This window comes from Dermacentor silvarum, chromosome 5 (assembly GCF_013339745.2).
Source record: "Dermacentor silvarum isolate Dsil-2018 chromosome 5, BIME_Dsil_1.4, whole genome shotgun sequence".
Classification (NCBI taxonomy): domain Eukaryota; kingdom Metazoa; phylum Arthropoda; class Arachnida; order Ixodida; family Ixodidae; genus Dermacentor; species Dermacentor silvarum.
This window is the reverse complement of record NC_051158.1, coordinates 120,635,555-120,651,022: the sequence shown is the minus strand read 5'-3', so window position 1 is coordinate 120,651,022 and position 15,468 is coordinate 120,635,555. Positions and strand designations below refer to the sequence as shown.

The window sequence follows — 15,468 nt, the reverse complement described above, 5'->3', positions numbered from 1 at the left end:
TTTTTTGATAAGGTGTGAATAAAACTGATTTAGTTTTTTTGGTATTAATTTCTAGTGAATTTGCTATACTCCAGGTGTGCATTTTTTGAAGTGTTGAGTTTGCTATGCGAGAGAGCTCCTGAACATTGTGTGCCCGGACGAACATTCTTGAGTCATCGGCAAAAATAACGAACAGCGCATCGTTACTAATTTTTACAATATCATTTATATATAGGTTAAATAAGATCGGCCCTAATATGCTCCCCTGGGGGACCCCTGCAGCAATATTTTCTAAAGAGGAAAGCTGATTTGTGATTTCTACTGCCTGTTTCCTATGCTTTAAGTATGATTGTAGAAGAGAAAGAGGTAGGCCACGAAACCCATAATGTTCTAATTTCGAAAATAAGGTTCTATGATTTATTCTATCGAAAGCCTTGGAGAAGTCCACAAAGATACCTAGCGTTAACTTCTTTTCTTCAAAACCCTGTAATATTACTTCCTTCTGCGTTAGCAAAGCAAGTTCTGTGGACATGCACTGGCGGAAGCCGAACTGTTGCGCTGATATAAGAGAGTGTTTTTCGCAGAACGAGGTGATTCTCTTACCAATTACTTTTTCCAAACCCTTGGAAAAAACGGGGAGAACAGAAACAGGTCGATAATTTGAAAAATCATTTTTGTCTCCGCTCTTGTATAAAACTGTTACTTTCGCGTGCTGCATTTTTTTCAGGAAATATGCCCGTAGAAAGAGAAATGTTATATATGTGGTTAAGCACATGGACAAGAAGGTCAAGTACATACTTTATTGGCCGTATTTGAAGACCGTCAATATCTCGAGCTTTACTGTTCTTTAGGCTTGAGAATATGGAATAAATTTCCTCGGGTGTAGTCGGAGAAAAAAATGCGGAGTGAATGTTAGGTTCATTTAAAAAATTGATAGCTGCATTGTTGTGGACGCCTGACACTAAATTAGTAAAATAAGTATTAAATCGGTCAGCTAGCTCCCGGCCCTTCATAAGCCTATTTTCGGATGTAAGCTGTAGTTCATTGAACCTATTAATACGATTCAAGAGCTTGTTAAGTTCGCACCATAAAGCTTCCCCTCGACCGGCACATTGGAAAAACAAGTTTTCGTAATACAAATTTTTTGTAGTGCGCAAAAATTTTGTTACATAATTTCTAAATTGTTTAAATGAGGCCAGGTCAGTAGGATCCCGTGTATGAATAAACTTTGAATACATTGCATTCTTTTTTTGTATTAGGTTCACGCATTCAAGTGTAAGCCATGGCTTCCTGATTTTCTTAGGCTTATTTATCGTTCTAGCTCTAAACGAGTTGTCATATGCGTCTCTAAACATTTCGATAAACATTACATACGCCTCGTCAGCATCTGTGCATTGTAATACAGGTGTCCAATCTATGTTTTCTATTTCGTGACGAAACATATCCAGTGTTCTTCTGTTAATATCTTGAATAATAAATGTACCGGGATTATCTGTTCCGATTCTTTGTAATTCATTTTGTTTGCAAAACATAAATATGGGCAAGTAATCACTCACATCTGCGGAAATCACGCCCGACGCAGTGTTGCTGCCTGTGTGATTGGTTATAAATAAGTCCAAAAGCGTTTCAGAAACGCAACTAATGCGCGTGGGTTCTGTTATGACGTTCATGCAGTCAAACGAGGTAAGTAACAGTTGTAACTCACGGGAATGAGATGTGGGTTGTAGAATATTGATATTACAGTCACCGTCTATTACCAAGTCTAGCTTATTAGAAGAGGAAAAGTCGAGCAGTTTTTCTAAGAAACCAAGAAACCTTCCAATATTTCCATCGGGAGGGCGGTAGATAGCTGCAAAAAGATGTTTTCTGCATTGCACGGCTAGTGCTTCATAATCATCGGTAATGCTGGAAAAGTCACTAATAATTGAACAGGACAGTTTAGTGGATACAAGTTGCGCTATGCCCCCACCTCGACGGTGCTTTCTATTTAAAAAGAACGTGTTAAAACCAGGTAAATACCCGCCGTGGTTGCTCAGTGGCTATGGTGTTGGGCTGCTGAGCACGAGGTCGCGGGATCGAATCCCGGCCACGGCGGCCGCATGTCGATGGGGGCGAAATGCGAAAACACCCGTGTACTTAGATTTAGGTGCACGTTAAAGAACCCCAGGTGGTCCAAATTTCCGGAGTCCCCCACTACGGCGTGCCTCATAATCAGAACTGGTTTTGGCACGTAAAACCCCATAATTTAATTTTTTTTTAAACCAGGTAAATGCAACACGTCCATATCAGAAACGTACCAAGTTTCTGTTATCATGATCACATGAAAATCTACGTTGAATGAAGAAAGAAGCGCTGTTAGGATGTCATGTTTGTTTACTGCGGATTGCGCATTACAGTGTAGAAAACCTAGATAACCGCGTTCAAAAGGGCATACTACATCTTTCGGATCAGTCATTGTAAGCCGTCAGACGGTGTTGACGTAAGCTTAGACGTAACTGTCTATTCCATTTTGTCCAAGTCATTTTCGCACGTGATCCGAATCACGTGAGACGTTTCTGTTTTTCTAGCGAACACCTTCCCTCCCTTCGTCCAAGCAAATTTCCAGTTGAGTGTTTTCTTTTTTGCAATAGTCATCCCAAGCAGCTTCTTTAACTGGGGACACAAGTGTTCGTTCAAGAACACGGGTTCTCTCACGCTATATCTTAGATCTTGTGTGGTGAACCTCGTTTTTCGCGCCTTCTCAACGACTAGATCACGCTTCGATCGGCGACTGCCAGGTCATTAGTGATTACACTTCAGGTTGTTAGTAATTGTAATTCTAGGATATTTGTACTCGCTCACATCAACCAAGGTGTCTTGGCCAAAAGAATAAGAAATCATCAGGGGTTGTTTTTTGTTTGTTATACGTAGAAGCACATATTTATCACAGTTAAATTTCATTCCCCACTTGTTGCTCCACTCAAAAATGATGTTTAAGGCTAAATGAAGATTTACGTACTAATATCGTTAAAATTTTCAGTAGGTTACTGAAAGGGTTTTTGACTGCTGCCCATCAATCATTACATACCGTTTTCGACGCGTTAAGTAAGCAGAAACCCAGGATAGGGTAAAGCCAGAAAGACCAACAAATTCTAATTTACAAATTAAATTTTCATGATGAACTGCATCAAGAGCTTTTTGAAAATCCAAAGATGTCACATCTACTACTTGGCCAGCCTTCTCAAGGACAGAAGCAAACGAGTGATTGACTGCTTAACTGGGTGGCTGCTGTGAGCGCCTTCCTTAAGCCATGTTGGAAAGGAGATAAAATGTTATGCTCATTGAAGAAATCATTAATGTTGTCGGCAACAATGTGCTCAATTAATTTACAAGAAGAGGACAACATGGAAATCGGATGGTAATACAAGACTGAACTTGAGTCACCTTTTTAATATAGGGACAACACGTGCCAATTTCCAATCGAGCGGAAAAACCGTGGAATGTAGAGAGGCATGAAAGATTGCTAAAAGAAGTTTAATTAAAGGTTCCGCATAACGCGGAAGGAAGGTGTTGGGAATGCTATCTGTAGCAACAGATGATTTCACTTTTATTTGGAGGAGCATGGTAAGTGCACCTTGATGAGAAAGATTAACGTCAGAAGAGCAGTACGGTGAAGTTTGGAAAGAGGGTTCAGTGGGCGGGGAGAAGACATTGGGGAAGTGGTCATTTAAAAGGGTCGCAACAGCATTGGGCTCAGTAGTGGAATGCTATCGTGGATAATGGTCGTTATAGATCTATTCTTTTCTTTGATAAAGTTGCAGAACTTCTGGGGATTTTCCTTAATAAAGTTTGGTAAAGTGCTACTGAAATAAAACATTTTTGCTTCTCCAATGGCTTCAGAAAGGGCGACACGGCATTAATTAAATAATCGTTAGCTGGGACTTTCTTTCTTAGGCATTTGGCTTTACGTTTCATTTGAATAGTGCACCTATTCATCCATGGTGTATGTTTAGCTGGCTTTTTATGCTTGTTAGGTATAAATTGATCAGTACAGAATAGACACATGAACTTTAAACTGTTTCCAAAGCTGCAGAACGTAATTCCGACAAAATCCAGAAAGAATCAAGATGATCTATTATTCACACATTAGGAGACTAGGCAAAAATTTTCAAAATCGGAGGCACATGCGTGCCATGCTCGTGAGTAACATTCAACGAGAACGATGCAACAATAAGTTCATGCTCACACAGTGCAGGAGATTTCGTAGATACAGAATAATCGCAAAAGGAGCGTTCAAGAAAGACAAGGTCAAGGAGCGAAACAAGACTGTTTCCAAGTCTGGTAGGTTCACAAACTACTTGTACGAGGTTGTGGTCGAGTATCATATGAAAAAGCACACTTGCGCCGAGAACAGAACCGGCACCTGGCATAATACGATCCCAGTCAATGCCTGGCGAGTTAAAATCACCAACTTCTAATAGATTATTTCTATTGAACTGGACAATCTGTTCACTTGTCCCTAATAAATAATCGGACGCAGAGTCTGGTGGCCTGTACACCGCACATATACCAAAACATGACCATGAATATTCAGTTTTACGAACGGACTTTCCGTGTCGCTTGACTCTGATCACAGAATGGCCTCCATGGCCGACTATATAATAACAGCAACCCCAAAGCCCCTAGAAGTTCGATCTCAACGAATTATCTTGTAGGCACGCGGGGTTATGTCCTATTTCGTTATGAAGCCAGGTTTCCGTTATAACTGCCACGTGTGGAGAGTGCCACAATACAGCTTCTTCTCCACATAAAAGTGAGGAGTCCGGTACATATTCTAAATATCTTAAAACTGCAGATTTTTTTCTCCTGAGACTGACAGCTCAAGCCCCTCTTTAATTTTGAAACAATAATCTGGACATGATTCTTCTTTTACCCTTGCTTTGATATGCTATGAATGCATATTTGTTTTGAGCATTACCGTGTTCACAGCAAATGGGGCAGTGAGACTATTATTTGTGTTGCACTAGAATAAAGATCATGAGCAACTAGGCATGCATAATTTTATTTTAGCAGGATGGCTTGGTCGTAATATCAAAAGTCTACGTACATGCACCAGCAGGGATGGATCACCATGAGACCACAAAATCGCAACAAAAAATAATTCTGTTCTGGATTACTGCAGATATACATTGTGTTCATAAAATAGTATGGGTTGCCTTGCTTCGTTGACTGAATGAAACCAGTGAGTGCACATGACAGCAGTGTTCAGGGCAGGAGGATGTTTCACAAAGGGCAAGTTGGCCCAGGTGTGGGCCACACTTTAGTTCCTCCCTTTTAGTGACTGATGTGTGAGCCACAGAGCCATGGACCTCAACACAGTGATACCTCGAAGTCATCTCAACAATGTGTCGGCTAGTACCTCGCATCTCTCTGCTTAAATGTTATGAAGATCAGTGCCAGCTTTCTGAAACTGTGTAGCCATTGATATTATAAGAGGTGTGCATCCGCATATGTTATTTCAGTCTGAGGGATCATTTTCCTTGACTGCAACAGGAAGCCGACCACATGACTGGGACGTATAATTGGTGGACAGATTGCAGCGTGCAGCAACCAAGCACACGAAATCTTGCGAGTAGTAGCTGCAGAATTCAAAACCAGTAGGAACTGCACGAACGTTACCATGTCACCGCACACGTCCATTATAAATACATCGCCAGTGCCCCTAACCCGCGCACCTGTTCTATTTTACGCGTACCGCCCTTCTGTTTTCAGTATAATTTTGCAGCGAGATCGTACTTTTCTTGAGCGCGTTATTCTATAATACTCTTGGCGCTATCATCTGCGACGTTCCGCCGACGCCAACGCTGGCTTCTCTAATGGCGTAGTAATTTTTTTTATTAGAGAACTAGGCAAATGCGATATGCTAAGTGTTGTGTTATTTAACAATGCGGAGCAACAAATTCGACACTGATTCTGACATCTAGTGAAAACTGCCGCAAATAACGAAGCAGGTCGTGGTTGCGACACCTAAGAGCGGTCTCAATTTCACTTTTCATCACGCCCAGAATCAAGAAAAAGGTTGCTGTGTACAGCTTTATACCAATAAAGCACGTAAAGTTAAAATAATTATTCACCTCGATAGACAGGCCACAACAAGTTCGTGCAGGACACAAAGGCGATTAGCTAACCTTCAGGTATGACGGGTACACAAAGCGGCGCAAATTCAATATCCATACTTGATTTTGCAGATAGCTACTAAGTATAATTGTAACGAAGAGGTATATTTAAGAACACAATGCCGTGCAAAATAGCGTGTGAAAGCTTGATACTTGAACTCTTTCAACTTCAAAAAGCCAAACAGGAAGCCGCCATGACACTTGTTTCAGCAAGTAGGTGACACCTCCGCGTGGCGCTTCACGCAGTAGAAAACGCAAACCGAAACTGCCAACCGTTTTATTTTTCAAGCGCGAGCGAATATTTCGTTGCTTGTCGCAATAGAAAATCCGAGGTTGTCTTAGCACGCATCCAATATTTCTATACGACGACAATCTAATAATCTGCCCATGACCGACGAAATAGTGACTAGGACTTGGGTAACCATGTTATATTAGATCACATAATTCTTTTAACTTATACGCGCGCCCAATGGAAGTAATACCTCGATCACAAGGAGCACTGTCGACCGTGATCGAGAGCTAAGATACAAAGTGTGTGAACGCTGTAATACGGCATCGGTTGGCTCAGCGAAGGTGAACGTTCTATGAGCGGAAATGGAAGAAGAGTGAAGAATTCTGCCTCCACGTAAAGTGCCGGGAGGGACGGAGCTCGTGGAGGGACGGGGATGGTTTAAAGGAAAGAGTCACTACTAGACATGTACATGTATGTACGTACACATGTCACTGTCGAGCCTTTGTACGAAGCGAAACCGCCCTCGACTGCGGACAGCGCAGCTGCCGTAGCGACCACTGCGAGGACTACATGGGACGACGGACACCCCAATAGCTCGCCTCGCTCCCTGCGCAGGCATGAACGCCGCGAATTTGCAGTCTTTACAATATAGCGCACGGAGACAGCAGACTAGCCAGAGACCATATTCTAGCACCAGCTCGCTGTGACGGCTAGCAGCAGCAGCAGCAGCACCACCACCACCACCACCACCAGCAGCAGCAGTAGTAGTAGATGTAGTAGCAGTAGTAGTAGTAGTAGTAGTAAACATTATTTACAGAGAAAAATTGCGCGATGAACTGGACCTCTGAGTCCAGGAGCCCGCTGGTCGCCTGCACCAATGCAAAGTCGATGTAGTCAGCCAAGATCACTTGGTCATCTTGTGTTGTGGCTGTAGGGGGCAGGGTGAGGGTCAAGCCAATGGGAAGTGTTGGGAATGGAGGCCTGCAGTGCCTTAGTATGTATGGAGTGTTTGGGTGACCGCCACAGAGCCGGCACTGTGGCGGAGGCTCTTTTGCTTATCCCGATATAAGGTGCTGCCTAGTTGGCCATTAGTAGGGTGTTTCTGCTTGGCGAATTAGTGTGCCCTGTAGTCTGGCGAGACGTGGGCTGAGCGTTTGAAACTGTCTTCTGTCTTCTCTGTTGGGTGCTAATTTGAGAATTGCGGGAGCCTTTTGACAGGATGGCCCTGAACAGGGGCCCGACGGAAGGGGCCCAGCATGGTGCTTCTCAGGCTAGCAGGTTAGCCCCTTCATTGCCCTTCATTCCCACGTGACCCGGTATCCAAATCATCTCAGTGGGCAGGTGCAGTGTTTTTGGATTGCCTCACAGTAATCTTTGGGAAGTTGTCCGCTCTGAAGTATCTGGCAGGTTTTCGTCGAATCTTTAAATATGATACACTGCCTCGCGGTTATTGGGGGATGGGGGGGGGGGGGGCTTGAATCACCCTAATTATGGCGGCAAGCTGAGCCCAATGTGGCCTGGTCATCTTGATAGTTTGCATGTGAGTGATCATATGGTGGTGATCGGTAGCGGCTATGGCGGCTGCGCGGCTTTTGATGGCAGCATAGGTGTGCAGGCATGTGTGGGTGTTGGGTCGTTGAATGTACTTGCTGTAGTATGTGATGCATTGTTCTCCGCATTCTTTGTTTCATTGGGGGGTCCACGGTCCACGTGCGTTTGTATGGGGGCTATTATGAGCAGTGCTGGGGAACTTTTGCCGAGCATGCTTGTAGCGGGCAGTGGGCTGCCATTGGGTTCGAAAGCCAGCATCTGCATAATTCTTCTGCCCGATGTGGTACTACTGAGTCTAATTTCCTGCCTGCATTTATTTGATAAGCTCTTCTAGGATGTTATGGTTACCGGCCTTCTCTAGCATTTCCTTACTTGATGATGATATATGTTGTCTTGTGGCGCAAGGCCCAGCTATGGCCAAAGAGCGCCAAGACGTGGTGTACTGAGTGAGCAATGGTATGATTAATGACAGTGGGTAGGTGTAGGGTGGCTGTAAAGGGACCTAAAATCCTGCGCGCTAAAGGTGCGTAAAAGAAAAAATTATTAAGATCATGACAATGACGTGATATGGCGCAGTGAATATAATATAGTATAAAAAGGTAGTAAGCGATACCAGGCACTACTGCCTCACAGAGACCCTTAGAAGCAAAGGCCTGGAGGAGAGTGCATTTCAATTATGCGGTCGCAGCAGCGTCCTCTGAAAGAGGATGCTGCTACGAATCTCGCGGGCGAATAACTTGCAAAATGTCGATGTCGTTTAAAAAGGCTAAAACTGAATCGTGCTCAAATACCGGGTCATTATGTAAAAACATCGCTGGGTGAAGGTGTATATTCTCTCTATAGGCTTGAACAAAGTGCTTTCTTCTTTCAGGTTCCATTAATGGACACTGTACTAGGATGTGAAGTACAGTAAGTGCCTCCCCAGATCTAGTACAGGTCGGGGGTTCGCCTCCAGACAACAGGTAATTATGCGTGCCGTAAGTGTGTCCTATTCTAAGCCTACAGAATTGGACATCATTTCTTCTAGATTTCGTGGTCGATTTCATGGTTCCCTAAGCGAGGCTTAATTAAATGAAGTTTGTTATCAGTCTGGGCGTCCCACAAAAGTTGCCAGTGGACTCGAAGTCTCTTGCGTCGGTATGGCTTCATATCGGGAACAGGAACGAGCATAGATGTGTTCCCAGCTTTTGCCTCGATGGATGTGGCAAGCTGGTCTGCCAGTACATTTCCCTCGATGTCTCGGTGACCTGGCACCCAGCACACCACAACATGCTGTGGTGGAGAGAGTGAAGGGGCCGAGAAGGTCGAGGCCAACACGAAAGAATGGCTCAGCGGGTATGCCAATAGGCTGGAGGAGTCCAGCTGGAGGAAGAGATAGCCTTTTCCGGCGTAGGCACGACGCGCAGGCAGCTACATAACGTTGAACAGAACGGTAGAGACCGGGCCAGAAAACGCGCCGCCGTACACGGTCATACGTCCTGGAACCACCAAGGTGGCCGGCTGTTGGGACATCATGCAGTTGCTCGAGTACGGTCGCCCGAAGGTGTGCGGGAACGACGAGTAGTAGTTCCCGTCCCTCGGAGTGCATGTTACGGCGATATAATGTGCCATTTACGATGACAAACAGGCGAAGTGACCGGTCCTCCGAGCCAGACTGCAGGCCGTTGATGAGATCATTTAGAGGCGTGTCCCGCCGTTGCTCGTCACCAATGTGGCTGAAAGCGGAGAGCGAGAAAAGGCCAGACGGTGTATCCTCCGTGGTACATTCTTAATCTGGTTCCATATAAGTTCCGGTTAAAAGGGTGATCCACATATTTTTATCTGGATCCGAACTGTTCATAAGTGGAACGAGACATATAAGTGGATCCTATGTGGAACGTTCGTTCTGATTTCTTTATGTTTATCCTTCTTATCTGGAACTCAGTAAAGGAGGGGGGTGGGAGGTGGTGTATGATCCAGTGGTCGTTCCACTTAGGTTCCAGTAAAATTTCTGAACAGTGCGCCTTTATATTTTTTGCTTCTGTCTTGTTTCACGTAACTGGTGCGCTGCAGTGAAGTGTGCATTGCACCACATATAAATTTGGCGCTCTTTGGGTGGGGGTGCCCTTGGCCCATACACACATGGCATATAAAATTGCAGAAACTTACGCTGTATCTGTGAAGCTATCTTACAGCAGTTGACATTTATAAACTGCTAAGGAGGATTTTTAGTGATGTCACTTTACATTAAAAAAATCTCTGTTCAACAACGCCGTAGAAGTATTAAACGATGCAAGAAAAGGATATATCTTAGCGAAAAGCAGAACTTGCAGGAACTTCTTGTCAGGTTGTCTACGGCGCTCAAACGACGTTTGCGAACCTGGCCTTGCTGTCACTAATTTCAGACGTGCAGTACACCAAAGCGTTGGTGTCGTTGCCCTCTCTTGCGCTTGTCTCAGTTTGCGCTTACGTTTCAATGACGAATGTTCACCAGCTAGCTCGTCTCTCCATTTTACTTCAGCTAGTGCATCTAAAATCATCAATAACTTGAATTCGAGAAGGTATGTCGTCTTTCGGTGCCCACTCTGCTGTTTGGACGAAGCCCATAACTGCCTGGGCTCGAGAATTTCTGGTGCACATCGCGCTTTTCTGGACACCTCGGTTACGAAATAATTGTTGAGGCTATCACGTGTTGTGCATTTCACTAGCAAGTAGCACCATAAAAACAAGGGCTTTGGTTCAACGTTCAGACATTTGTGCGCTGTGGTCTAGTACGTACACTTTTCAACGCTTAAGCAATATGTCAATTACTACAGCCTTCAGTTATAATGCTCCCTTGGTTCCCGTTGCTGCATATTGCGCATGCTTATACGCATGCAAGTGTGGTTGCATTTTCCTGCGCGTGGTGGGTCTTGGATTTGCACAAGCAAACAAAAATATCAGTTTGCAGGGAACGGTCGACTCTATACAATTCAGAAGTGGGGAACGAAATTAAACTTAGAGAAGTTAATATACTTCGCAGTATCTCCAGTAAACTCTATGTATTAATACTGATATCCTAATATTTTTTCTAAATTATGCACTTCAATACAGGAAAAATTCGCAGTGTAAACATTTATTTCTTCTTGGTAACTGTAGCGCACCGAATGACCCTTCCGTCTCCTGCTGCTTCCTTGTTTATTGTTTTCCTGCAGTGCTGGCGTTTAGGAGGAGAAAAAACTGTTTTGAAACGGGCCGGTGCATTACTTTCTAATAAACTGTGCCACACCTTCCCCTGGCTATACGCGAGTAATTGTGTATATCAAAGAGCGTCGCATTGTATTTTTTTTTTTGGTAATGACCAGGCTTGCTGTGGTCAAGGAAACGCAGCAAGTGAAACAGTGTACATTTTGCGCTATTTGTAAACAGCAACGCTGAAAAGCTTTCTTCAGAAATTATGTACGGTTATTGCGCGCGCTCACGGCCAGCAGCGCGAAACAACTTCAGTAGAAATTAACGTGTTAAGCGGTCTGTCAATATCTTTATACTATGCATTGACACCTGTATTACGTATATTGTATGTATTAGGTACAATATATATATATATATATATATATATATATATATATTAACGTGTGAAAATCTAAACACTGTGCCCTGAGGGCGCTCGGCACGTTGTCATTTCCCGACAAAAAAAGAAAGCGGCGATGGCCGCGCAGTCTTCACGCGCTGTTCCGCGGGCTGGCCCCGGGCCACATCGCCCGTCCAATCGCTACCTCCAGATGCGCATGCGCGATGTCTGACGAGCTCTCCTCGCATGAAATCCCTATATAAGAAAAGTACCGCCATCTACTCTTTCCTCCGCCGCCTCCTCTCCTAAAGCGTTTTTTTCTTTACTTTTTGCTTGCGAAAGCCAAGTCGGTGGTGGCGCACCTAGAAAGTCCACGTTGAAGCTTTCAGGCCGGGCGCGTGCTGCCACCGCCGCCGGCGACTGCGGCTGCGCAGAGGACTTTCAATATGGCTCTGAGGCGGAAAAAATAAAATATAAAGAAGTGAAAAGCGCGCGCTATCATTGTCCAATCGGAGATGCAGGAGAGAGAGAAGTGGCGTTTATCAAAGGATGGCGGTACTTTTCTTATATAGGGATTTTATCCTCGCCGGCGCGGTTTTCGTTGTGACACGCGGTGGCCGACAGTGCAGTTGGGCTTGCCGCGCCTGATGCGAACTGCTAGAAATGACGGTGGTTTGTGGTCGGCCAGTTAGGCGGGAACCGTTGCGACGAAGCGGAGTGGTGGAGTTGCCAGGAGGCGCAAACAAAGGTTAGTGCTGCATATTTATGTGCTCGTTACGGTTGTTCAGTAAAACCAAAAATATCATTGTGTCTGGTAGGATACCGCTATGCTTCCCCATGTATGTAGTTCAATTCAGGCATGCCTGCCAAACTCGCTCCACGAAGACAACTACTGCTTATATAGTCCGATAGCTTAATTTGAGTAGCATCACGGCGGATTTGTTTCCAGCGCGCGTAATAGAGCAATTTAAATGATGGAATGATGGCAGTTTATCCGCCAAATTGCGGATGACGAGACAAAGGGCGAAAAGGCAAATCGAATTAATATGCTTACTTCGTCATTTACGCTGTCTGAAGTTCTGCGCGTGCATTTTTTTTTTCGTAGCGTGCAACTTCACTTTGTCTTGGCGCGTGAAACGTCACTTTGTTTTGCTGAAACGTAATCGGTAAACGGTAATTCGCGTCAATTTTCGTGCTCCTGGGCCGGAATCTGCTCGACATTTATGACTCCGACCACGTTGCTGGTTCGCGTGTTAGTTTCCCAGTAATCTGTATGCCCCCATACAGTATCTTGCTTAGTAAGATATTGACGGTCGCTTTAGCTGACGGCGGGTGTGGATCTTCGCACCGTGCGACCACGTGTTTGCCGCTCGCGATCTCCTCGCGCTCACACGCTTCGCAACTTCCAATCAAATTTGTCAGAGCTTGCGTCCTTGGACCTATCGGTATTTTTTTTAAAACTTGTGGGTTATTCCCGTTGTTGTTTTATTCTGCTAGGTAGCATGGATCTACAGTGCTTGCGAAACCGGGATCTTCGTCCCGGGAATCTTTGTCCTTGCCGCTTGCGCGCACGTAATGCACCAAGGAGAGCGCTCGAGTAAGATGCCATTCCGCATAACTGTTAATGATGGTTCAATGCGTTGGCGGCTGCACTGCCTAGGCTTGGCTGTGTACGTTAGGTAGTTTCTTCTGTCTTCCAATGCCGTCGGCCTTTTCAGATCGTATGTTCACGCCACCCTTAGCTTGCTCCCTAACGTAGAGAAATGGAAGGGACAGTGGTTGTCTTAGCAGTAGCGTGAGTTCACGCTGCTGTCACTTCATAATCTAACTCTTTTGGGGCAGCTTATATTAGTTAACAAAAACATTTCATTGGTGGAGAGAAGAAAGTGAGAAATGCGTGCCTGGCCTGGTATTCAGAAATTGTGCCGCCATTTCGATTCCGTGGACGTCAGTTCTGGTAGCACGACACAACAATTGCCTACAACGCGTACGTGCTGAATAAGTTCTTACATCATGATGTGCCCACAAAAATTATGCCATTTCTGCGCGTCCTCAAACTTGATAATCTGCAAACACAGCTACGTTCTCTGTTCGACAATAACCTGTGCAGAAACCGAATATTGCTGTGTCCACTTTGATAGTTTGTGACAAATATACCTGCTTTTGTATGAAAAATAAAAATTAAAACATTATTTCCAGTCTCTACGCGAACCCTTCGCGTCATGGCTGTGGTATGCACTGTGGACGCATGCAATAGGCATGTAATTACGATTTGGGAGAACCTTTTGCAGCAGCCTAACTCACCAGCAGTTCTAGTTTGGCTCATGCCACCACACAGGGTATATACCTATAGGATAAGATTTGGACACATATTGTAACAAATTTTGCTCCACAACACAAAATTTATCACATCCTGTGACTTGAACAGTAATGTTTATACGTGGTAGCAGCATTACAAAAACACATTCTGCATACATTCGTTATGTATTTTGTTGTGTTAGATGTATAATAGCATATTTATAACCATTCCATATTGAGCACTCGATTCCCGCATAATCTGCAGAGGCCACTACGATGTGAGGTGTATACCGCCATTTATTTCAACGTTGACTCATGGTATTTTAGAAAGCATTCATGCGATCTGTAAGTGCAACGAGGAAAGCGTGGCTGCTTCGAATGAAAAAGTATCTGAGAAGCCCGCAGAAAGTGACCACGCTTCCAGCAACCCAATCCCTTGTCCTGACACACTACTTGAACTGAAGGTGAGAATTTCATTTTTCAAAGGCGTTGTTCAAACATTGCCTGACAACATGTTAGTTACCTCTATGCTGAAAGTGCCAGCTGATGATATTACGCGTATAAGCAACCACCTGCTACTTCTTGCATTGGCAAACCATTTTTCGGCAGGCAAAGTGTGGTATCTTGTGGAACTACTAGATGTTAACAGGTATTTAGAGTTGTGCTGGCTGTCAGTCCAAGCATTTATGCCTATTGACCGCAGCTGTGGCAGACAAGGAATGTAAGGAATGCCTGTACTCAATTTGGAAGCTGCACTTTCGTAAAACATTTTGAGATTCGCGAATGAAAATGCCTTAATGGCTCACTGGCTTTTCTTCCTGTGTTGTGCCCCGGCATCATTTCCTTAGGCTCTAGCTTCCAGACAGGAGGATTTTGTATTTATTTTGTTGATGAGCTGCTTGCCATCTCTTCAACTATGCTACCAATTTTCATTTATGTGCATACATTTTCTGCTATCAGGTGGAATGCATTTAGCCATTTTAGGTGTTAACGGCAGGCGTTTTTTCATGGATGTTACCATGTGTGGTTTGTCAGAAGCACAAAAACGTAGCCTATTTTATAATCTGCGCTTTGCTGATGTGTACAGTTCTTTATTTATCTGCTTTGATTTTTTGCCTAGGCAATTGAGGACATGGTCACAGATCCCTTTGCATGGACCTTGGGCGAATGAAAATACTTTTGGCCACAACTGCGGAGGCCCGCATGTCCAATGCACCAGATGATTTGCTGTCATATATTTTAAATCCTGACGTGGTAAGATCACTCATGTTTTTCAAATCGTGTGGGTCTGCTCTGTAAGATTAAGAGTGTGTTATTTTGTAAGCTGTGATTTAGGTTTAGTCAGCTGTGCTCTGTCTAGCATTTGATAAATAATAAAAAGTGAGTGGTCATTTACACAGACTGGCTCGCACTTTATAACGTTTAACACTGGTGAAAAGCATTGCTATAACAATGAATGTTCATAAATCTCATCTAAGTCAAGATGTATATAGAGTCAACTCTGCTGCTTGAGTAGTTGTGTGAAGGTGATATTTTCTCTTATCGTATCGTTCAGCAGAATTAAAGTATTTGAAGCTATCCTAGGGCCTGTTTTTTTTTTCAGTGGGCCATAAAGTGTCAGTCAATGTGCATTTCTTTCAGTTTGCCTTTGAAGCAGAAATAAGGTTTAGAGACACATTGGAGGCCAATCTAAGCAAAATGCAAGAGATGTTGTACCGGGGAAG

The 15,468-nt window shown here is 44.2% G+C and overlaps 1 long non-coding RNA gene across 1 annotated transcript; it reads left to right on the top strand.

The window, feature by feature from the left end:
* Positions 1 to 12,089: 12,089 nt before the first annotated feature.
* On the top strand, positions 12,090 to 14,894 carry LOC125945446 (uncharacterized). Its single transcript, XR_007466897.1, has 3 exons — positions 12,090 to 12,194; positions 14,072 to 14,208; positions 14,865 to 14,894. It is a non-coding gene; the product is annotated as an uncharacterized LOC125945446 (long non-coding RNA).
* The last annotated feature ends 574 nt before the right edge of the window (positions 14,895 to 15,468 follow it).